General features: G+C 48.1%; 1 long non-coding RNA gene across 1 annotated transcript; it reads left to right on the plus strand.

Annotated features, from left to right (window-relative positions):
• Positions 1–9578: 9578 nt before the first annotated feature.
• LOC309881656 lies at positions 9579–16913 on the plus strand. The gene is made up of 3 exons (XR_014318167.1): positions 9579–9685; positions 12371–12444; positions 16563–16913. It is a non-coding gene; the product is annotated as an uncharacterized lncRNA (long non-coding RNA).
• The last annotated feature ends 6492 nt before the right edge of the window (positions 16914–23405 follow it).

Below are 23405 nucleotides of genomic sequence, written 5' to 3' on the forward strand. Positions count from 1 at the left end.
CATCAGTTTTTCAAGCTGCTGGACATTTCATATATTCATTAAGTTTTGAAAACAGCAACTAGTATTTGTTATTTTAACAAATTGCTTGTTGTTCAAATAGAAATATTTGAAAACTCTGGTGTTCTAGGCCAACCACCTTTGGCACCATGCAATAACTAGCAAATTAATCTATTAATATATCCATATAGCCCAATTAATCTATCCATATAATCAAAGAGGTACTGTGTAATCCACATGCTTCTAAGTGAGCACATCTGCTTGTAAACAGCAATTTGTTTAATGCCTCAGTGGCTGCTTGCACAAAAAGATGTGATGACAAGCTCCAATTAGATTTGCAAATTGTGGTGTGTGAGGGGTTGCATAGAGGCTCCCAAAGGGGGTTCAGGTCCACCCAAAGGCTTCCATTGGGAGCACTTTTTGATGGGAGAAACTGACGACATACATGTTTTTTACGGTCATATTTAGTGTTAGGGTTACATTTAGAGTTGTTTGGAAAGAGAGAAAACGCAGAGTGCTGTTGTGTGTCAGGTTGCATAAAGGCTACCAAAGGTAGTTCAGGTCCACTCAAAGGTTTCCACTGGGAGCACTTTTTGATGGGAGAAACTGGCGACACATGTTTTCTTTAGGATCCTAATTACGGCTAGGCTTAGTATTTCGTTTAGGGTTACATTTAGTTTTGTTTGGAAAGAGAGAAAGCAAAGAGTCCTGTTATGTGTTGTGTTGGACTGTGGCCATGGGGGTAGACAAGCCCCATGGTTGGCGATAACATTGGACTCTTAATCATGAGGCCAGGAGGAATGTAAAGTGTTTAGAAGGAACAAAGAAGGGACTATTCAGGAGACGCTTTGCCATCTGGGACTGCTTTTTCTTCAGTCGTTAAGACACGGAAGTTTCTGGGTGTTAGTGGTTGGTGGGCAAAGTTGTTTGACCAATGAATATTTAGTGGAAAAGTACTGCTGTAGAGCGAATGGTATGAGAAGGGAGGCTGTCCTCAATAAGAGATAGTTAAAGTTATGCCCTCAGTGAGATAGTCCTGTCATCTGGAATGAGCCTGAGAAAGTGCATTTTGATAGGGGACTGCCCTGCACTCAGATTTTGTCCTTCCTTCTTGCCTTCCCCTCCTCACCTTCGCCTTTTCCAGCTGTGAGCATTTCTGTGCTCTCAAGACCTTTTCCAGGCACTGCTGTAGACCTGCAGTTTGCTGACCACAGCAGCGGACAGATGTGAATTTTGGATCAGCTGACAGGATGGACTGCTCAGGAAGAGCATCCTTAGCCTTTCCTCACTTGTGAGGTAGACATCAAGGCTAATCTGTCCTGTGTTTCCCTCGTGACAAGCTGATCAAGTCAAATAAGGCCTGGCTGGAGTGAAAGCAGTTTCATTAACATTAACCCACTTCACACGCAGTTCTTCCCTCACTTAGCCATATGAGGGTAGTGCTTTGTTTTCACCCCAGACCAGTGCTAGAATAGTTGTCTAGATGCTCTAAAAGAGCATATGTACATTCAGTGCATCTGTGAGAAATCAACCAGGGAAGTTAGGAAGATAAACAGTATTCCCTGACCTCTTCCAACTCCTTCATTTAATGTTGACCTCATTTTGATATGGGTTTGTCTTGCCATTTCTCTTCATTATTTCACCAGATTGGTACCTGTGTCGACTTAAAGGTAAAAACAAGCATAAAGTCAATTGCACTTCCTGTAATTACCTAGTTATTAAAAGGGAAAGACATTTATTTAATTTGCTTTGAAACCTGTGAGCTCATGAGGTTTGTTAATTTTGTAGGAAGTAAATAAGTTCCAGTGTTCTGTTCTGGAATTTATCACTTTTTACCTATTTCCATTTGAACTCATAGTTTAAGCTCTGCAGGGGTTATGGGTTAGGGTAAGGGTAAGTGTAAGGTAAGGGTAAGCTTTAGGGCATGGGTAAGGGGTAGGCTAAATGGAAGGGTTAGGGTAAGGGTAAGGTTAAGGATAAGGTTTAGGGTTAGGGTAAGGTTTAGGGTAAGGGTCAGTGTTAGAGTAAGGGTAAGAGTATGGATAAGGGTAAGGGTTAGTGTAACAGTTAGGCTTACGGTAGGGGTGAAGGTAAGGATATGGGTTAGCATAATGGTATGGGTACAGGTAAGGGTATGTGTAAGTGTAAGGGTTAGGGTAAGTGTAAATATAAGTTTTAGGGTAAGGTTTGTGGTAAAGGTAAGGGTAACAGTAAGGGTTAGTGTTAGGGTATGGGTAAGAGTAAGTGTAATGGTAATGGAAAGGGTTAGGGTAAGGGTATGTGTAAGTGTAAGGGTTATGGTAAGTGTAAATGTAAGTGTTAGGGTAAGGTTTGGAGTAAGGGCTAGTGTTAGGGTAAGTGTTAGGGTAAGGGTAAGGTTTAAGGTAAGGGTAAGGGTTAGGTTAAAGGTATGGTTTAGGGTTAGGGTACCAGAAAGGGTAAGGGTTAGTGTAAGGGTTAGGATTAGGTTAAAGCTAAATGGAAGGGTACGGGTTAGCAAAAGGGTATTGGTAGGAGTACAGGTAAGGGTAAGTGTACAGTTTACAGTAAGAGTAAGATTAAGGGTAAGTGTAAGGCTTAGGGTAAGTGTAAATGTAAGTGTTAGAGTAAGGTTTAGAGTAAAGGTAAGGGTAAGAGTTAGTGTTAGGGTAAGGGTAAGGCTAATTTTTAGGGTAAGGGTAAGGGTTAGAGTAAGTGTTAGGGTTGCGATAAGGGTAAGGGTTAGTGTAAGGGTTAGATTAAGGGTAAAGGTAAGAATACGGGTTAGCCTAAGGGTATGGGTCCAGATAAGGGTAATTGTTAGGGAAAGGGTTAAGGTAAGGATAAGGGTTAGGGTAAGGTTAAGGGTAAGGGTAATTGTTAGGGTTATGGTAATCATAAGAGTAAGGGTAAGGTTAAGGGTAAGGTTTATTGTAAGAGTAAGGGTTAGGGTAAGGGTAAGTGTAAGGCTAATTGTTAGGATAAGGGTAAGGGCAAGGGTTAGGATAAGGGTAAGGGTAAGTGTAAGGGTTAGGGTAAGGTTTAGAATAAGGTTTAGGGTAACAATAAGGGTAAGGATTAGTGTAAGCGTTAGGGTTAGGTTAAGGGTAAGGGTAATGGTTAGGGTAAGGGTAAGTGTAAGGGTTAGGGTAAGTGTAAGTGTTATGCTAAGGGTAAGGGTAAAGGTAAGTGTTACAGTAAGGGTAAGGGTTAGGGTTAGAGTAAGGGTTAGGGTAAGAGTAAGGGTAAGGGTAAAGGTAAGAGTAAGTGTAATTGTAAGGTTAAGGGTAAAGGTAAGGGTAAGGTTTAGTGTAAGGGTTAAGGTTAGAGTAAGTGTAAAGGTAACGGTATGGGTTAGCATAAGTGTATGGGTACAGGTTAGGGTAAGGGTTGGGGTAATGGTTAGGGTAAGGGTTTGGTTAAGCATTAGTATAAGGGTTAGGGTAAGGATAATGGTAAGCGTAATGGTAAGGGTAAGAGTAAGGTTAAGGGTAAGGGTAAGAGTAAGGATAAGAATAAGGGTAAGGGGAATGGTAAGGGTAAGAGTAAGGTTAGGGTAAGGGTAAAGGTAAGAGTACGGGTAAGAGTAAGTTTAGGGTAAGGGTTTAGCTTATGGTATGGATTAGCATAAGCTTATTGGTAAGGGTAATGGTTAGGGTAAGGGTAAGGGTAACATTAACGGTAAGTGTAAGGCTAAGTGTAAGTTTAACAGTTAGGGTAAGCGTAAGGGTTAGGGTAAGGGTAAATGTAAGGGTTAGGGTGAGGGTAAGGGTAAGGTTAGGGTAAGGGTAAGCGTAAGGTTTAGATTAAGGGTAAGGGGTAAGTGTAGCAGAAAGGGTAAGGGATAGGGTAAGGATAAGGTTAAAGGTTAGGGTAAGTGTTAGGGTAAGGGCAAGCATAAGGGTAAGGGTTAGGGTAACAGTTAGGGTAAGGTTTACTGTAAGGGTAAGCGTAAGGGTAAAGGGTAAGGGTAAGGATAAGTGTAAATGGAAGTGTTAGGGTAAGGGAAAGGGTTAGTTTAAGGATTCTGGTAAGTGTAAGGGTAGGGGCTAGGTTAAGGTTAAGGTAACAACGGTTAGTGTAAGGGTTACGGTAACGGTTAGGTTAAGCGTTATTGTAAGTGTAAGGGTTAGGGTAAGGGTAACGGTAAGGGTAAGGGTTAGGGTAAGCTTAAGATTCAGGGTAAGGATAAGGGTATGGGTAAGGTTAAGGGTAAGGGTTATGGTTAGTGTAAGGGTAAAGGTAAGGTTATGGATTACCATAAGTGTATGGTTATGGATAAGGGTAAAGGTAAGTGTTACAGTAAGGGTAATTGTAAGGGTAAGGTTTAGGGTAAGGGTAAGTGTAAGGTTTACGGTAAGGGTTAGGGTAACTGTAAGGTAAGGGTAAGGGAAAGAGTAAGGCTAAGGGTAAGACTAACTTTTATTGTAAGGGTTAGGGTAAGGATAAAGGTAAGGGTATGGGTTAGCATAAGTGTATGGTTACGAGTAAGGGTTACGGTAAGGGAAAGAGTAAGGTTTAGGGTAAGGGTAAGAGTAACATTAAGGGTAACGGTACTGGTAAGGGTAAGTGTAAGGGTTAGGGTTTTGGCAAGGGTTGGGGTAAGGATAAGGGTAAGGGTTAGGGTAAGTGTTTGGGTAATGTAAGTGTTAGGGTATGGGTTAGGGTAAGGGATAGGATAATGGTAATGGTTTGGGTTAGGGCAAGAGTTAGGTTAAGTATAAGGATAAGTGTTAGGTTAAGGGTTAGGGTAAGGGTAAGTGTTAGGGTATGGGTTAGAGTAAGGGTAAGCATATCGTTAAGTGTATGTGTAAGGTTAAGTGTTAGGGGAAGGGTAAGTGTAACGTTAAGTGTAAGGGTACGGGTAAGGGTAAGAGTTAGGGTAAGGGTAAGGTTTAGGGTATGAGTAAGGGCAACGGTTAGTGTAAGGGTAAGTGTTAGGGTAAAAGTTCGGGTAAGGGTAAGTGTTAGGGTATGGGTTATAGTAAGGGTTAGGTTAAGGGAAAGGGTAAGGATATCGTTAAGTGTATGGGTACGGGTAAGGGTAAGTGTAACGTTAAGGGTAAGGGTACGGGTAAGGGTTAGGGTAAAGGTAAGTGTAAGGTTTAGGGTAAGGGTAAGTAGGGTTAGGGTAAGGGTTACGGTAAGGGTTACTTTAAGCATTATTGTAAGGGTAAGGGTTAGGGTAATAGTAAAAGTTAGGGTAAGTATAAGAGTAAGGGTAAGGGTAAATATAAGGGTATGGGCTAGCATAAGGGTATGATTACGGTAAAGGGTAAAGGTAAGGGTTAGGGAAAGTGATAAGGTAAGGGTAAGGGTTAAGTGTTAGGGTTACGGCAAGGATTAGGGTAAGGATTAGATTAAGTGTTAGGGCAAATTTTAGGGTAAGGGTTAGGGTAACGGTAAGTGTAAGGGTTCGGGTAATGATAAGGGTAAGGGTATAGGTAACGGTATGGGTAAGGGTAAGGATTAGGGTATGGGTAAGGCTAAGGATTAGGGTTAAGGTTTCGGTAAGGGTAAGGGTGAGGTTAAGGTATAAGGTAAGAGTAAGGGTAAGAGTTAGGGTAAGGGTGTTAGGGTATGGGTAAGGTAATGGTTAGGGTTAGGGCAAGTGTTAGGGTAAGGATAAGGGTAAATGTTAGGGTAAGGGTTCGGGTTATTGTAAGTATTAGGGTATGGGTTAGAGTAAGGGTTAGGGTAAGGGTACGTGTAAGGGTTAGGGTAAGTTTAAGGGTAAGGGTAAGAGCAACAGTAGGGTAACCTTAAGGGTAGGGGTAAGGGTAAGGCTAATGGAAGGTTAAGGATTAGGGTAAGGGTTAGGGTAAGGGTAAGAAGGGATAGGGTAAAGGTTACGGTAAGGATTAGGTTAAGCATTAGGGTGAGGGTTATGGTAAGGGTAAATGTAAGGGTTAGGGTAAGGGTATGGCTAAGGGTTAGGGTATGGATAAGGTTAAGAGTAAGGGTTATGGTAAGGATTAGGTTAAGTGTTAGCGTAAGGTAAGGGTTAGGGCAAGGGTAAGGGTAAGGAAAAGGGTAAGTGGTAGGGTAATGGTTAGGGTAAGGGTAAGTTTTAGAGTGTGTATTAGCGTAAGGGTTAGGATAAGTGTAAGTGTAAGCGTTAGGGTAAGGGTATGGGTAAGGGTTTAGGTAATGGTAAGTGTTAGGGGAAGGATTAGGGTAAGGGTAATAGTAATGTTTAGGGTAAAGGTAAGGGAAAGGGTAAGGGTATGTGTATGGGAAAGTGGAAGTGTTAGAAAAAGGGTTAGTGTAATTGTTAGTTTAAGGGTTAGGGTAAGGGTAAGGCAAAGGGTAAAGGTAATGCTAAGGGTTAGGGTAAGGTTAAGATTAAGGGTAAGGATATTCATAAGGGTAAGGGTAATGGTAAGGGTTAGGGTATGGTTTAGTGTAACTGTTATGGTTAGGGTAAGGGTAAAGGTAAGGTTATGGATTATAATAAGTGTATGGTTATGGGTAAGGGTTAAGGTAAGTGTTACGGTAAGAGTAAGGATAAGGGTTAGGGTAAGGGTAGGTGTAATGTTTACAGTAAGTGTCAGGTTAAGGGTAAGGTGAGGATAAGGGCAAGGTTTAGGGTAAGGGTAAGAGTAAAGGTTTGGGTAAGGGTAAAGGAAAGGGTAAGGGTAAGATTAACTTTTATTGTTTAGGGTTAGGGTAAGAATAAAGGTAAGAGTATGGGTTAGCATAAGTGTATGGTTATGGGTAAGGGTAAATGTAAGGGTTACAGTAAGGGTAAGAGTAAGGATAAGGATAAGAAGGGTTAGGGTAAGGGTTACGGTAAGGGTTTGCTTAAGCATTAGGGTAAGGGTAAGTGTTAGGGTTAGGGTAAGGGTAATGGTAAGTGTATGGATAAGTGTAATGGTAATGGTAAGGACCCTTATGGTAATGGTAAGGACCCTAACGGTAATGGTAAGGACCCTTACCATTACACTTATCCATACACTTACCATTACCCTTAGGTGAAGGGTAAGGGTAAGGTTAAGAATAAGGGTAAGAGTAAGGATAAGAATAAGGGGAAGGGGAAGGGTATGGGTAAGGTTAAGAGTTAGGGTAAGGGTAATGTTAAGGGATAGGGTAAGGGTAAGGTTAGGGTAAGGGTAATGGTAAGGGTAAGTGTAAGGGTATGGGTAAGGTTATTGGTAACGGTAAGTGTAAGGGTAAGTGTAATGGTAAGGGAAAGGGTTAGAGTAAGGGTAAGCTTTAGGTTTAGGGTAAGGGTAAAGGTAAGGGTTAGGTTAAGGGATAGGGTAATGGTAAGGGTAAGAGTTAGGGTTATGGCAATGATTAGGGTAAGGATAAGAGTAAGTGTTAGGGCAATTGTTAGGGTAACGGTAAGTGTTACATATGGGTTAGGGTAAGGATAAGAGTAAGTGTTAGGGTAAGGATAAGGTTAAGGGTAAGAAGGGATAGGGTAAGGGTTAGGGTAAGGATTAGGTTAAGCATTAGGGTAAGGGTAAGTGTTAGGGTAAGGATAAGTTTTAGAGTATGGGTAGCATAAGGGTTAGGATAAGGGTAAGTGTAAGTGTTAGGGTAAGGGTAATAGTAAGGTTTAGGTTAATGGTAAGGGTAAGGATAAGGTTACGGATAAGTGTAATAGTAAGGGTAAGCGTACGGGTTAGGGTAAGGGTAAGAGTTAGGGTATGGGTAAGTTCAGGGTAAGGGTAAATGTAGAGGTTAGGGTAAGGATAAGTGTTAGGGTATGGGTTAGGGTAAGGGATAAGATAAGGGTAAGGGTAATGGTTAGGGTTAGGGTAAGGATAAGGGTAAGGGTTTGGGTTATTGTAAGTGTTAGGGTTAGAGTAAGGGTTAGGGTAAGTGTAAGCGTAAGGGTTAGGATAAGGGTAAGGGTAAGGATATCGTTAGGGTATGGGTAACGTTAAGTGTTAGGGTAATGGTAAGTGTAATGGTTAGGGTAAGGGTACGAGTAAGTGTTAGGGTACAGGTTATTTTAAAGATAACGGTAAGGGTTAGGGTAAGTGTAAGGGTTATGGTTAGTGTAAGGGTAAGAGTTAGGTTTAGTGTAAGAGTAAGGGTAAGGATAAGTGTAAATGTAAGTGTTAGGGTTAGGGTAAGGGTAAGAGTAAGTGTTAAGGTAGGCGTAAGGGTAAGTGTAACATTAAGGGTAAGTTTAAAGGAAAGGGGAAGGGTAAGGATTTGGGTAATGTTAAGGGTAAGAAGGGTTAGAGTAAGTGTTACGGTAAGGGTTAGGTAATGCAGTGTACAACCTGGGACGTCACACGCAGAGCTGCCTCTGGCAAGGTGAGTGAGGAACAGATGTAGCAGTTGTTGTGTTGTAGGTCTCACTGTTCCTCTAAGCATCCCCTCTTTGTCTTTTAGAGGTGTTGTAGCTGTTTGAAGAGGGTAGATTGAAGCATCTGCCTCGGGGGCTGGTAAGCGGCAGAGGTAAGGGAGCAGATGAGAGTAACTTACCTAGTTGTGCTGTGTCTTTGGATGCTGCATCGGCCTATGCGTTTCTTTTTCTTTCACAGGTGTCTCGCACAGGCTCAAAGGAGCAAACTGCACTCTGAAGAGCTGTGTAAGAAGAGGGGCTGGTCATGAGCTGGGTTGGAGCAGAACGACCAAGTAGCACAAGGTGACTATGAAAGGTGTCTGTCTTGCTTTGCAGGTGCCGTGGCAGGCTCTCCACAGAAGCGACTGAGGATATGAGATAAGGCCAGAGAGCGACAAGGAGCAGCACGTGCAGGGATGGTTTTGAAGCGCTGCGGTGGCTTACTCTTCTGTTCATCAGGTGCCACAGGCAAGGTGGGTTGTAACATCAGTCGTTATATTTGCATGAAAGCAGTTCACTTGAATGCCACAGTGCATCTGAGAAGGGTGTTCTAGCAGAAAAAGCTTGTCTGGCACGGTGGTTCCTGATGGCAGTGTGTTTCCTCAGGTGAAGAGGTGCCTGGAGCTCCATCTCATGCAGTCTGCGTGTGCCTTGAGGAGGAATCCTGCTTTCCAGCCGTCCCTAAAGCTAAGTTTGTCTTGAAATGCCCTGTCTGTGTGTTGGGTGGGGTTGTACCTTGGCATGTGCGTGGTATGTGCATGGGGATGGCTTTTAAGTCAGGGCAGCATGGGAAAGGGATCCAGTAACAACTGGGTAAAGAGGCCATGGATTCATCCTTTTCAGCCTAGCGTGTGGTAGTCAGGGCAGTTCCAGTATGTGTTCTATGGTGTATGGTTGTTTCTGTGTACTATAGTATCCATTACCAGGTCTTGTTCCCATAGTTGTTGGCTTCTGCAGTGCTTGCTGAGCACCATATCATGCGTCTTAAATGTATTGTTGGCAAGGGTATAGTAATGAAGCAGTTTTTGTCTTTCACTGGGATTTGGAAAGGCTGATCTCTCTCGAGCTTGATGTTGTCTGCTTTTCTTGATGGTAGCCATCATGGCCCTCAGTCTCTGGCTTGTGTGTGTTCGTACTCATGTACGGTTCGGGAGCCTGGCTCCATGTGGTTTGGGGTCCCGGTTCTGTAGTTTTTGACTACTGTTTCTGGATTGGTGGGAGGGATGGCTCCCTGCATTGCTCTGGCTGCCCCGCCCTGCGCCGCCCCCCTCCCCCTGCCGCCGCCGCGTGGTGCCAGCCCCCCCGCCCCCGCCGCCGCCGAGTGGTGCCGGTCCGCCCTGTCCCGGCCGCATTGAAGCTGTGAGGAGCTGAAGAAGAGCTAGTGAAAGAGAGGTATTGCAGCAGGTAGGCTGTGCCTGTGAGGTGCCTGAGGATCTGCCTTTTTTTTTTTTTTCTTTTATGGCTGCTTCTTGCAGTCCCAGAGGGTTGAATCCTCTCCGGAGTGCTGAGGAAAGGCGGGAGGGTCGTCAGCCCAGTCAGTGTCCCTAAGCAAGGGTCCCCCTAAGGCAAGTCTCTGAAGTGCTTCCCCTCTGTTTTAGTGGTGCTGTGGTAGGCGCTGCTCAGAATCTGCTGAGGGTCTGAGGTTCGGGGGGGAGCTGCTTGTACACTGTTGGAGCCTGGGTTGGGAGGGAGGCTTGGAGCTGCTTCTACACCTTTGGGGCTGGCCTCGGGGGTAGAGGATTGGGTGCAGGTTGTATACTGTAGGGGCCTGTGTTTGGGGGGGGTGCTTGGGGCCTCCGTCTGGGGGAGGGGTGGGAGCTGTTTGTACAACTTTGGGGCCTGCATCTGGGGGTTGTTGGGAGCTGCTTGTATACTGTAAGGGCCTGTGTCTGGGGGGGGGGCTTGGGGCCTGTGTCTCGGGGGTTTGTGAGCTGGTTGTACACCTTTGGGGCTTGCGTCCATGGGGGGTTGGAGCCTGCCTCTGGGTGGGGGGTTTGGAGTTGCTGGTGCACTGTAAGGGCCTGCGTTGGGGGGGGATTTTGAGGAGGCTGTACACCTTTGGGGCCTGTGTCTGTGGGGGGTCAGGGCCTGTGTCTAGGGGGTTGGGAACTGCTTGTACAATGTAGGAATCTGTTTCTGTGAGGGTTGGGAGCTGTTTGTACAACTTTGGGGCCAGCATCTGGGGGTGGCTGGGAGCTGCCTGTACACTGTAGGGGCCTGTGTTTGGAGGGACTTGGGGGCCTCCCTCGGGGGGAAAGGGGGTTGGGAGCTGCTTATATAGGGTAGGGGGCCTGCCTTTTGCAGGGGTTGGGAGCTGCTTATAGAATTTGGGGCCCTGTGTCTGGGGATGGGGGGTTTGGGGCCTGTGTCTCAGGGGTGTTGAGAACTGGTTGTACACCTTTGGGTCCTGTCTCTGTGGAGGGAGCTACTTGTGCGCTTTTTGGGCCTGTATTTGAGGGGGGTTGGGAGCTGCTTGTACACTTTAGCGGCCTTGGTCTCAGAGGGGGGTCTGGGCTTTTTGTACACCTTTGTGGCCTGTGTTTGGGGGGGGGGTGCCTGTGCCTGGGGGAGTTGGGAGGTGCTTGTTCACTCTAGGTGCCTCCCTTTGAGAGGGAGGGAGTTGGGAGTTGGTTGTACACCTCTGCGTCCCATGTTTTGGGGAGGGGGGCGGGGGCTTGGGACCTGTCTCTGAAGGGGTGGCTTGTGAGCTGCTTGTACACCTTTGGGACCTGTGTCTGGGGGGTGGGTGGGGCCTGGGTCTGGGGCCAGTGTCTGGGTGGAGTCCAGTTCTTGGGAGGGGGTGGGAGCTGCTTGTGGGCAGTTGGGGTCTGCATCTGGGTGTGGTCGGTGCCTGCTTCTGTTGGCAGTTTGGGGTCTGCTTGTAGACTTCTGCAGCCTGGGTTTGGGGGCTTTTCTGTAACGTTTGGGATCTGCATTTTTTCTTTGGGTTGCATCTTGAACTTTTGAGGCCTAGCTGTAGCATTTGGAGCCTGCGTCTGGGGCTTTTCTGTAGCGTTTTGGTCGGGTGTTTGTGATTTGGGGCCTGTATCCAGGGTTTTGCCTTTTTTGTAGTTTCCATCTTTGTGTGTGTGTGTTTCATTGTTGGTTGTCTGCGGTTAGGGGCAGTTTGGGGTTTGAATTAAGGTCAGTGTCATTAGCGTTAGGGGGTTGATAATAAGGGTTAGGGTAGTGGTTAGAGTTGTTAGGTTTAAGGAGAATAAGGATTTCAGGGTAAGGGGATCAAGGTTGTAGGAATAAAAATGTTGTTTTTGCGCAGTTACATCGTGTAGAGGGAAGGAAGGTGGTACTGAGATATGCTTGCAGTGATAAGACAGCTTTACAGTGTGAAATGTGTTCATCTGATTCGTGTCAATATGGACCAATGCTAGGGCCGCATGATATGATGAAATGTGACCTTCTGTCTTACATACCCTTGTATAACCACAAGACTAAGAAAACCAGAGTGGTTAGTGTGTATAGTTCTTGTATCTTGCAAAGGAATGGTCCAGCAATTCGGGTCAATAGGGGATAAGAGAACAAAGGGGTTTCAGAATAACTACTAACTATTACAACTGCTTCATGGGACACTATGCAAGTGTCTGACATCCAGCCAAGATGGACAAAGGAGAAGGACAAGGGAAAAACCTGGGAGGAAGACTACGAGCTTTCAGCATGAGAGACCCCCAGAGGGACCACCGGAGACTGATAGCGCGTGCACCAGTGGGAGCTAATTAGAATAACCCTGCCTTTTGTAGAAGTAGTAATGAATATGTATTAGCTTAGGAGCATAAAAAACAGCTGCCTGATGTAACTGGTGCGTGTCTTGGTGGAGCAGACTCCCGGAGCACCCAGTGCTACTTGCTTACCTCTATTCATTTAATAAATTGTAAACTTCAATTGCAATCCTATTTGGGACCCAGTCATTTATTACAATTGCAGGCTCGTTCGGGAGGGCTTTGGTTCCTGAATTCTGATTGGTTCTAGGAGAGGCGCCACACCATTTGGTGGCTGCTGTTCGAGTCAGGTCAGGACTAATGGCATCTTGAACCTGAATAAAAGTAAGCAAAGTTTTTGATTTTTTTTTTTCAGCTCCCTTGCCAGCTGCAGCACTATATTTTGCCCGTAATTCTGCGTGTGAAGATCTGAACGAAGATGACGGAGTCGTAAGCATTTAAAGCGTATACTGTTTGGCTGGGTAGGATTTGGTTGCCTGTGTGTGTAAGAGTGTGACAGAGACGGAACTTAGATCCAAAGCGATTGTGGAGGTCTTCTAACTGCAGTTCCAATCTCCCGTGAGGGACTTGGCCAGTGAAGGACTGAAGCGATTCCTATAGCATTTGTGGGTGTGTGATAGGTCCTAAACCACCTGCAAGACACTCTTACTAAGGTAACCAAGGGCTGTGGGAATTGCCATAGTAAAATTCCTAGATGGGTCAGACAAAATCGAAGACCAGGGACCAGAAGAAAGGGAGCAAATTACCAGTCATACCACCAGAAAGTCCATTAGGAATAACGATTAGAAATTGGAATGATAGGGGCCCCAGAAAAGGAAAAAGTAAATTAAAAATGGTCCAGTATTGTGTGATAGAATGGCCAAAGGAGCCTTTAAGACCACATGTCTTTCGGCCTGTTTTTGGATCCTTTGAAGACTGGATTTGCCAGGCCTTAAATATCCATGTTAATTCAAAGGAACCTTTTAGCCAGGAAGAAAGTGATTATGCAGGATTATGGATCAGGAGGACTTCCCGTCCTTTTCCAGCTTCAATATTTACACTAAAAGCAGATAAGAAATTTGAAGAACAAGAAGAACAGGAAAAAGAAAAAGGTGATAAACGTGAGCCATTGGATAAGCTACCACCTCCATATCCTAACAATCCACCCCCGGCGGCTCCCCCTCTGGTGGATGTGGTATCTCCACCAGTACCACCGTTGCCCCAGCTTCCACCACCAACAGCACCAGAATTAGACCAACCTCCGGCTGCATGCACGAGAAGTAGGACTGCCGTATCTGAGAGAGCTTCTCTATATCCCTTAAGGGAGGTAACTGGTGTATAACTGGTGCGCGTCTTGGTGGAGCAGAGACTCCCAGCGTACCCAGCACTGTTTGCTTACCTCTATTCATTCAGTGAATTGTAAACTTTGATTGTAACCCTATTTGGGACTTTTATTATTTATTATAACAGACAACCTTGTAAAACGCAGACAACCAGAATCCTTACAGCAATTAGGTGGAAATCACGGCGTAAGAAACATTACCACCTCAAAGAGTAAAAACCTCAAAAGAAATGTGACTTTGGCCAGCAGCTGTGTATTTTCTGTGAAGCACCAGCTAGATTATGAACCTTGAATAGCACAGTTAAAGGGGAAACAGGGGAGGGTCCCAGTCCTTGGCAGAAAAAAAAAAGTGTATAAACTGTGTACGGAATTAGTAGGCACCCTCCTGCTTGTGGGACACCCGCCATTGTAATCTCGAATAATAATGCTACTGTACTGAGATCCTCGACTCAGCCTATGCTATTTGCTACAGATTGATTCATGGTTTTAAGGTTTCAGGGATTGGGCACTAGGGTTGGGTTTCAGGGTAAGGGGTTTCAGGGTTTATGTTTAGGATTTTAAGGTTTTTAGGGTTGGAGTTTTAACGGTTAGGATTTTAAGGATTTGGGGGTTAGGGTTTTAAGGGTTTCAGGGTTAGCATGTTCGGGTATTAGAGTTTTTTGGGTTGTAGTGTTGATATGTTTTTTAGGGTTAGAGTCTTAAGGTTTTATTTTTGGTCAGTTATTTACGGTTAGGGTTTTAAGATCTTAATTTTTTTTTTTTTTTCAGGTTAGGTTCTCCAGGGGTAGCATTTTGAGTATCCTAATTTTGGGGGTTTGGATTTTGAGCACCTTAATTTTTGGGGTTAGGCTTTTGTGTGCCCTAATTTTTTGGGATAGGCTTTTGAGCATTCTGAGTAGTTGGGTTTGGGTTTTGAGCATCCTAAGTTTTTGGGAAAGTGTTTTGAGCATCTTAATGTTTTCGGGATAGGGTTTTGAGCGTCCTAAGTTTTTGGGAAAGGGCTTTGAGCGTTCTAATATTTTTGGGTTACGGTTTGGAGCGTCCTAATGTTTTGCATTAGGACTTTGTGCAACCTAACCTTTTGGGTTGGGTTTGGGTTTGCGTGTCGTAATTTCTGGGTTTGGGTTTTGAGCATCCTAAGATTTGGGGTTAGGGGGTTTAGGCAGAGGTCTTCAGGGGTTTAGTGTGGTAAATAGTTTGGGTTAGGTCTGTAGGGGTTTCAAGGTTTTTTAATGTTAGGGCTTGAGGCTTTTTTGTAACTGCGGTAAGGGCTAGGGTTCCAGTGAGTGCTGGTAAATGTAGTTCTTGAACACTCGGCCTTTGATTGGCCATGCCGGCTGTCTGGGGAATGCTGGTAGGTGTAGTTTTCCAGCACCGGGAGGCAATGTTGGGTGCCCAGAGCATGCCGGGAGATGTAGTTCTCAGGACTTCAGATGTCCAGGAGGTCATGTTGAGTGCCCAGAGTATGCTGGGAAATGTAGTTTTTGGATTCTGGACTTCCGGGAGGTCATGTTGAGTGCCCAGAGTATGCCGGGAAATGTAGTTCTTGGGAACTAGGGATAGGGTTAGGGGCTAGGGCTGGGGCTAGGGTTAGGGTTTAGGGTTACGGTAAGGATTAGGGTTAGGGGTTATTGTTAGGGTTAGAGGGTTAGGGTTAAGGATAGGTTAGGGGTAGGGTTAGGGGTTAGGGTTAGGGTGAGAGTGTTAGGGTTACAGTTAGGGTTAGGGTTATGGTTACGTTTAGGGTAAGGGTTAAGACAAGTGTAAGTGTTAGGGTAAGGGTAAGGTTAACAGTTAGGGTAATGCTAAGGCTAAGGGTTAGGGTGAGGATAAGGTTTAGGTTTAGGGTAAGAGTAAGAGTTAGGGTTATGATAAGTTTAAGGGTTAGGTTTGGGGTAAGGGTAAGAGTTAGGGTAAAGGTTAGAGGAAGGGTAAGGGTAGGGTTAGGATTAGGGTAAGGGTAAGGGTTAGGGTTAGGTTTAGGGTAAGAATAAGGGTTAGGGTTAGTGTTAGGGTAAGGGCAAGGTAACGGCTAGGGCTTGGGTTAGGGTAAAGGTTTTCATTTGTTAAAGCTGAAAAGCAGTATGCAATCTGGGACATCACAGCCAGAGCTGCCTATGGCAAGGTGAGAGAGGAAAAGATGGAGCAGATGTTCTACTCCTAGTTTTTTCTTTATATGTAAATAAAAGTTTGAGCTAATTCCAGTTGGAAGAGTTCCAATTATTTGCTTGGTAATAATGTCTTTTAATATTATAAGCTGCAGCAAAAGCATAGGGATTGTTGCTTCTAGAAGCACCCCATTTCTCTTGTCTGCACTATGCATGCTGTTGAGCTAAAACAGATTAAAAAAAAAAAAAAAAAAAAAAAGAAAAATAACACACACAAAAAAAACACCACCACAGCTGCTGCTGCTGCTCTCTTCCTACTTCCTTGTGCTTTGCCCCTACCCTTTCCCAGGTGATTGGTTTGGGTGCTGGGCGGGGCCAAATGGTATATGAGCCCCAGGCATCCCCTCAGAGAGCTCCTTCTGCTTGGGCTGCTCTTTGGGGTGTTTGTTTTTCCTTCAGTCAGTTTCGGGGTTCTTTAGGTGGATCAGAGTTTATGGACTGATGCGTTTCCAAGTAGCGAGGGGTACGCACATCTTTTTGAGGTAACAGCTAGTAGGATCTGTTAGAATAAACTAATTCTAACTAGTACTTGGTGCCTTTATTGCATGCAGTTCTTTATCAGGTGAGTAACTTATAGCATGTTTACAGATAGGATGTCAATGTTACTGTGTGTGTTTGCTATGCAGTGCATGTGGGGACACTCTGTGCTTGGCTGGGAACTGAGGGCAGAGGTGATGTCAGGGCCTGTCTTCAATCAGGGTGGAAACACTGTGTGATTGGCTTGGAAAATAAAATTTGTGTAGCTTCCAAAATGTTAATGAAAATAAAATTTGTGAAATATGTTCATCTGATTCGTGCCAATATGGAACAACACTAGGGCCTCATAATGAAATGTGACCTTCTGTCTTACATCCCCTTGTATAAATAACTACAAGGCCAAGTGGTTAGTGTGTATAGTTCTTGTATCTTGCAAAAGAACGGTCTAGCAGTTCATGTCGATAGAGGGTTTGAAGGGTAAACCTTGAGACTTGGGTCTGGGAGATAAGAGAACGGGGGAAGTTTTTTTGAGTTAACTGCTGACTATTGCACGAGACACAGCTTTCTGATGTCTGGCCCAGCGACTACTAAATAAGGAGTGGGGAGGAAGCTGAAGAACGACCAAAGGACAAAGCCTGGGAGGAAGACTACGAGCCTTCAGTACGAACCACCCCCAGAGGGACCACTGGAGACTGATAACGCATGCATCCGCAGGATTGTTCGGGTCCTGGGAAACTAATTATAATATCCCTGCCTTTTCCAAAAGTGGTGATGAATATGTATTAGCCTAGGAGCATAAAAACCAGCCGCCTGATGTAACTGGTGTGTGTCTTAGTGGAGCAGAGACTGCTGGCACACCCAGCGCTGTTTGCTTACCTCTATTCCTTTAATAAATTGTAAACATTAATTGTAACCCTATTTGGGACTCAGTCATTTGTTACAACTGGGACCTCCCGATGGGTGGAAGCTGTCGGGATAGCCCAGGATGACGAGGCATGGTGCCACAACGAGGTTGGTGGTCAGTGGTGCCCAGGGGCATGCCGAATCGGGAGGGGGAGAGGTGGCAGGCCGTCGGTGGCTTCTATGGAAAAGGCCATTGTGTGGGGAAAGTGGCGGCGCATTCAGAGGAACCTTGACAGGCTGCAGATAGGGGCAGGCAGGAACCTTTTGAAGTTCAGGACAGGGAAATGCCAAGCCCTACCCCTAGGGAGGAACAACTCTATTCACCAGCACTGGATATCTGGATACTAAATAAGCATCTCTTCATGGAAGGGGTGGTTACACATTAGAACAGGCTGCCCAGGGAAGTGGTAAGAGTCCCCATCCTTAAAAGTATTTAAAAGACGAGTGGACATAGCACTTAGGGATACGATTTAGTGGTAGCATTAGGTTGATGTTTGGACTTGATGTTCTTAACGGCCTTTTCCAACATAAGAATTCTTGTTAAGGATGGGGATTCAAATAACAAATGCGTTTTCGGGAAGTGGCTCTATCATTCATTGTAGGTGACAGAAGCTCACCTTGCAAATGGAATCCACCCAAAGATCTCGGGTCATGTCATCACAGATACTGTAGAAGGGAAGAAAGTTGGAACTTTTTTTTTTTTTCAGAGGTAAAACCTGCAGGTGAGTACAGAAGTAACATGTACACTGGGAGCTGTAGAGGTTCCCTGAAAGTTTAGGGTTGAAATTTGGCTAGGCCTGCCTGTTCAACAAATGGGAAACTATGCTCTGCTTGACAAACAGCTTTTGAAAGGTAATTTTCAATGTTGGAATGGAACATCTTTAATCCTCTTGTCGGGTTCTTTCCAGCTGGTGACTTACTGCATCAGCCTTGCATTCAAAGAACTAAGTAGAATTTGTATTGTTTTCAGTCTTAGAGGTTATCATGTCTTATTGATGATTTCAGGGTGAAAGCATGCATATAGAATGTACTGCTGAACTAAGATAGTGTGTAGTTTCATTTTTTATCCTAAGTTCTTTTTATGACTCAGTCTTTTGTTACTGTATGTAGCAATGTTTTCCTGCCTCTGTGTTGCTGTGACAATGTAACAATGGCCACAGAAAGTCAGGCCAAAGATCTTAGCAGAATAGAACAAGTATAGAGTGATACTTGTGACTTGCACTGTAAGACAAGCAAATGCCTTGGAGTATAAAAATGCTTAATGGATTTCTTGTAAAAATTGGCCATATCCCTTGAACCCATGTAAACACTTAGCATCCATGGGTCACAGCAGTCACGAGCCTTAACTAGGTATTGTGTGTAAACTTTGGAGCTAGCTTCACTATGTGAAGAACTGCTTCCTTTATTTTGTGTGTGCTTGTGGGCTGGAGGAGTGAAATTTGCTTCCTGCTAGCTTTTGATGCCCTAATCTGTATGGAAAGAGAATGTGGGTGATCGATCTCTGTTCAACTTCTATGATATGAGATATCGTCTTTTCCCTCATCTCTCTTTCACGTGAAAAAGGTTTTTTCTTAGTCCTTTCCTACAGAAACTGTTCCAAACATTTGGCGATCCCTGTTTCTCTTGGCTGAAACTGTTTTTATTCTACTGTGACCTTTTTAAGGTGGGCAAAAATAAAATTTTGTGTAGCATCCAAGATGCAGATGAACCTTCAGTTTATAAGATAGCAAGGCTACCTTTGATGAGATTGGTGATACTTTTTGTTGCCTTTCCTAGGCCTTTTCCAAAAGGTTAAACAGGGAAGATGCTGTTCAACACTGATGAGCATTGAAGTGATGTTTTCATAGGATTGCATGCAGTACCAAGGCCTGATTTCCCCTTTTGCCTCTGCATTACTTCATGTTTATCTGCTGTGAATTGTACTTGCTATTTGGTTGCATAGTGGCTGCAAAGGAATCACAGGCTGGTTGAGGTTGAAAGGACCTCCAGAGGTCACCTGGTCCAACACTCCTTTTGTGTTCAAAGAACACAAAAATATACTCTGCTTTATAAAGTATGACCTCGCTTTAAAAAGCTGTTTTAACAGTCCTTCATTAAGTCTTATTAATCAAGTGTCCCCTAGTTCTTTTCTTACGCTTCCCACTATACCTCCTATTATTTTCCTTAACATGGGAATTCCTGCTCTGGCAATTTCTCTAGGACACTTCTTAAACAGAAGTCTAGGCATGTAAGTCACATTTCAAGTAATCTGTTTCAATTCAGACAATTTCAAGAGTTAAAAGTAAATACATAGCTTATCCATGAGCTCCTTGAGAACTCCTTAGTGAAATGCTGCCTGAGCCTTTTGACTTGTTACTTCTGTTTCTGTGTCAAAACTTGTTCTGTATCATTTCAGTTGGAGATGGATTCTTTGACATCCATGCCAAGAAAAACCTTTCTTCTGTAGAAGCCCTTCAATGTACACAGAGCAGAGAAAGAACAGCTATTCTGCAAGTTGGTACTCAGGCTGGTTTTGGCTTCCCATATTGTTAGTACGTTCCCATGTTGTTTTGCAATCTTTTCTCTTTTCAGTAGTTATATAATAAACTTTTTCAAAGGATGCCTCCCTGTTTTCAGTAGCCTCCTTACGCCCTGAGATTTAGCTGTCCTTGTATTCCTTTGCTCTTCATCTTTTTGATATAAGTCATATAGTTGTTGGACCCCCGGACTCCGGGACGGCCACTGTGCTGAGCTCTTGGTTGCCTACCTCTGGAGGGGCGGGAGGCGGCTGTCCTGATCCTCTGGGTTCTGGCCTCGGGCGGTGCGGGGGCCACCGTCAAAGGGCCAGGGAGTCCGGCAACGGGTGGCACAGGGGCTGGCTGCCCTGTGGTCTGTCCTAGGGCGGATGGGGGGGCAGCATTCCCAGGGCCCAGGGAACCGGTCTTGGGCGGCCAGCAGTCCCAAGCCCCGAGGAGGCAAGTCTCGGGTGGCAAGGGGGCCCGGCTGTCCCTTCACCTGGGGCGGACGTCCTCAGGCTCATGAGGCCCAGCTTTCCCGGGATCCCGGGAGCCGGCTTCTGGAGGCACAGTGGCCAGTTGTCCCGTGTCCTGGGGGGCCATCCTTGGGTGCCGTCGGTACTGGCCATGCCATGAAGCGGGAGGCTGTGGTCTGCCAGGGACTGGCCGTCACAGAGACCGGGGGTTCTCTCCCGTGTGGAGCAGCGGCCGGCCTTCCCGACCTCCTGGTTGCCCCCATCCAGAGGCACGGGATCCGACCGTCCCGAGCCCCTGGTCTCCGGTCTTGGGCGCCGTGTGTTCTATCCGCATTGTCATCCAGGTCCAACGTCGGGCGGCTCGGGGACGGCAATCCCAGGACACGGGTATCTGGCCACAAGCGGCATGGGGGTTGGCGTACAGTGAAGCGGGAGGCTGTCCTCTGCCGGCTTGGGGACTGGCCATCCTGGAGACTGGCGGTTCTGTCCTGTTCGGAGCGGCAGCCAGCGGTCTTGAGCCCCTGGGCTCCGGTCCTGGGCGATGTGTGTGCTAGCCGCACCGGAGTCCGGGGCCGACCTCAAGCGGCTCTTGGACGTGGTCCCGTGTGCGGGAGTTCGGCCACAGGCTGAACAGGCGCCGGCTGTCCCGTGTTCCTGGGGTCCATCCTTGGGTGCCGTGGGTGCCGGCCGTGCCGTGATCGGGAGGCTTTCGTCTGCTGGCTCGGGGACTGGCTGTCCCAGAGACCAGCGGATAGGTCCCGTGCGGAGCAGCCAACGTCCTTCCCGAGCTCACGGTTGCCTCCTTCTGGAAACGCGGGATCTGACTGTCCCGAGCCCCTGGGCTCCGGTCTTGGGTGACGTGTATGCTAGCCGCACTGGGGTCCGGATCTGACCTTGGGCGGCTTGGGGACAGTGGTCCCAGTTGCGGGAATTGGGCCATGGGCTGCACGGGGGCTGTCCTGTGTCCCAGGAGGTCCGTCCTCGGGCGCCATCTATGTAGGCCGTGCCCTGATTGGGAGGCTATCTACTGCCCAGCTCGGGGACTGGTTGTCCTGGAGACCAGCGGATCGGTCCTGTGCGGAGCTGCAGACGGCATTCCTGAGTTCCCGGTTGCCTCCATCCGGAGGCGCGGGATCCGACCGTCCCGAGCTCCTGCTCTCCGGTATTGTTTGCCTTGTGTGCTAGCCATACTGGGGACCTGGGCTGACTTTGAGTGGCTCGGGGACAGCGGTCCCGTGTGCCAGAGTTCGGCGGTGGCCGGCTGTCCCATGTTCCGGGGGTCCGTCCTTGGGCACTGTGGGTGCCGACTGTGCCGTGAAGCGGGAGGCTGTCTTCCACCGGCTCGGGGACTGGCCGTCATGGAAGATGGGGTTACTGTCCCATGTGGTGCGGCGGCCAGCCTTCCCGAGCTCCCTGTGTCCTCCATCTGCAGGTGCGGGATCCGACCGTCCTGAGCCCCTTGGCTATGGTCTTGTACGACGCGTGTGCTAGCCACACCGGGGTGCAGGGCCGACCTAGAGCGGCTTGGGGACGGTGGTCCTGTGTGCGGGAGTTCAGCCACGGGCTGTGCAGGGGCCGGCTTTCCCGTGTTCCGGGGGTCCATCCTTGGGCACCGGCCGTGCTATGAAGCTGGAGGCTGTCGTCCACTGGCTTGGGGACTGGCCGTCACAGAGACCGGGGTGTTCTGTCCCGTGCGGAGCTGCGCCCTGCCGTCCTGAACCACTGGGCTCCGGTCTTGAGCGACGTGTGTGCTAGCCGCACTGGTGTCCAGGGCCAACCTCGACTGGTTCAGAGAGAGTCGTCCCATTTTGTGGGAGTTGGGCCACGGGCTTCGCGGGGGCCGGCTTCCCTGTGTTCCAAGGGTCCGTCCTCGGGCGCCGTGGGTGCCGGCCGTGCCGTGAAGTGGGAGGCTGTTGTCTGCCGGCTTGGGGACTGGCCATCCCGGAGACCGGGGTGTTCTATCCCGTGCAGAGCGGCGGACGGCCTTCCTGAGCCCCTGGGCTTCAGTCTTGGGCGATGTGTGTGCTAGCTGCACCGGGGTCCGGGGTCAACCTTGAGCGCCTCGGGGACGGCGGTCCCGTGTGCGGGAGTTTGGCCATGGGCTGCACGAGGGCTGGCTATACCGTGTCCCGGGGATCCATCCTCGGGCGCCATGGGTTTCAGCTGTGCCGTGATTGGGTGGCTGTCGTCCGCCGGCTTGGGGACTGGCTGTCCTGGAGACCAGGGGGTTCTGTCCCGTGCGGAGCAGCGCCCGGCCATACCAAAAACCCCTGGGGTCCGGTCCTGGGCGAAGTGTGTGCTAGCCGCACTGGGGTCCGGGTGCCATCTCGGCCGGCTTCTGGACGGCGATCCCAGGACACTGGTGTCCGGCCATGAGCGGCGTAGGGGCCAGCCGTGCCGGGAAGCCGGAGGCTGTCGTCTGCCGGTTCGGGGACAGCCGTCACAGAGACAAGCGGATCGGTCCCGTGCGGAGTGGCGGACGGCCTTCCCAAGCTCCCGGTTACCTCCATCCGCAGGCACGGGATTTCACCGTCCTTAGCCCCTAAGATCTGATCTTGGGCGCCGCGCGTGCTATCCGCTTTGTCATCCGGGTCCAACGTCGGGTGGTTGGGGTACGGCGATTCCAGGACACAGATGTCCGGTTACAAGCGGCGTGGGGGTTGGCCATGCCGGGAAGCGGTATGCTGTTGTCCGCTGGCTCAGGAATGTGCTGTCCTGGAGACCGAAGTTTGGGTCCCATTCGGAGCGGCGGCCGGTCTTCACGAGCTCCCGGTTGCCTTCATCCAGAGGCACGGGATCCGACCCTCCGGAACACCTGGGCTCCTGTCCTGGGCAACATGTATGCTAGCTGCACCAGGGTCCAGGTGCAATCTCGGGTAGCTTTTGGACGGCGATCCCAGGACACTGGTGTCCAGCCACCGCCGACGCTAGGGCCAGCGTTCTGGAGCCCCTTGGATCTGATCCTGGGCGATGTGTGTGCTAGCCGCACCAGGGAACGGAGCCGACCTTGAGCGGCTTGTGGACAGAGATCCCTGAAAACGGGTGTCCGGCCACGAGCAGTGTGGGTGTCGGCCTTGCCGTGAAGCGGGTGGCTGTCGTCCGCCGGCTTAGGGACTGGCTGTCCTGGAGACCGGGGGGTTCGGTTCCGTGCAGAGCGGTGGCCAGCTGTCCCGAACCCCTGGGCTCCGGTCCTGGGCGAGGTGTGTGCTAGCCACACCGGGGTCCGGGGCTGACTTCGTGAGTTTCAGGGACGGTGATCCCGGGGCCTGCGTGCCCAGCCATGGGCGGCGTGGGGGCTGGCTGTCCCGTGTCCCGAGGGTCCATCCTCTGGGACGTGGGTGCCGGCCGTGCCGTGAAGCGGGAGGCTGTCATCTGCCGGCTCAGGGGCTGGCCGTCAGAGACCGGCGGTTCTGTCCTGTCTGGAGCGGCGGCCGTCCGTCCTGAACCCCTAGGCTCTGGTCCTGGGCTATGTCTGTGTTAGCCACACTGGGGACAGGGTCCCGTCTCGGGCGGCTCGGCGAAAGCGATCCCAGGACAACGGGTGTCTGGC

Source organism: Aythya marila (genome assembly GCF_965140915.1).
Source record: "Aythya marila genome assembly, chromosome: 10".
NCBI lineage: Eukaryota > Metazoa > Chordata > Aves > Anseriformes > Anatidae > Aythya > Aythya marila.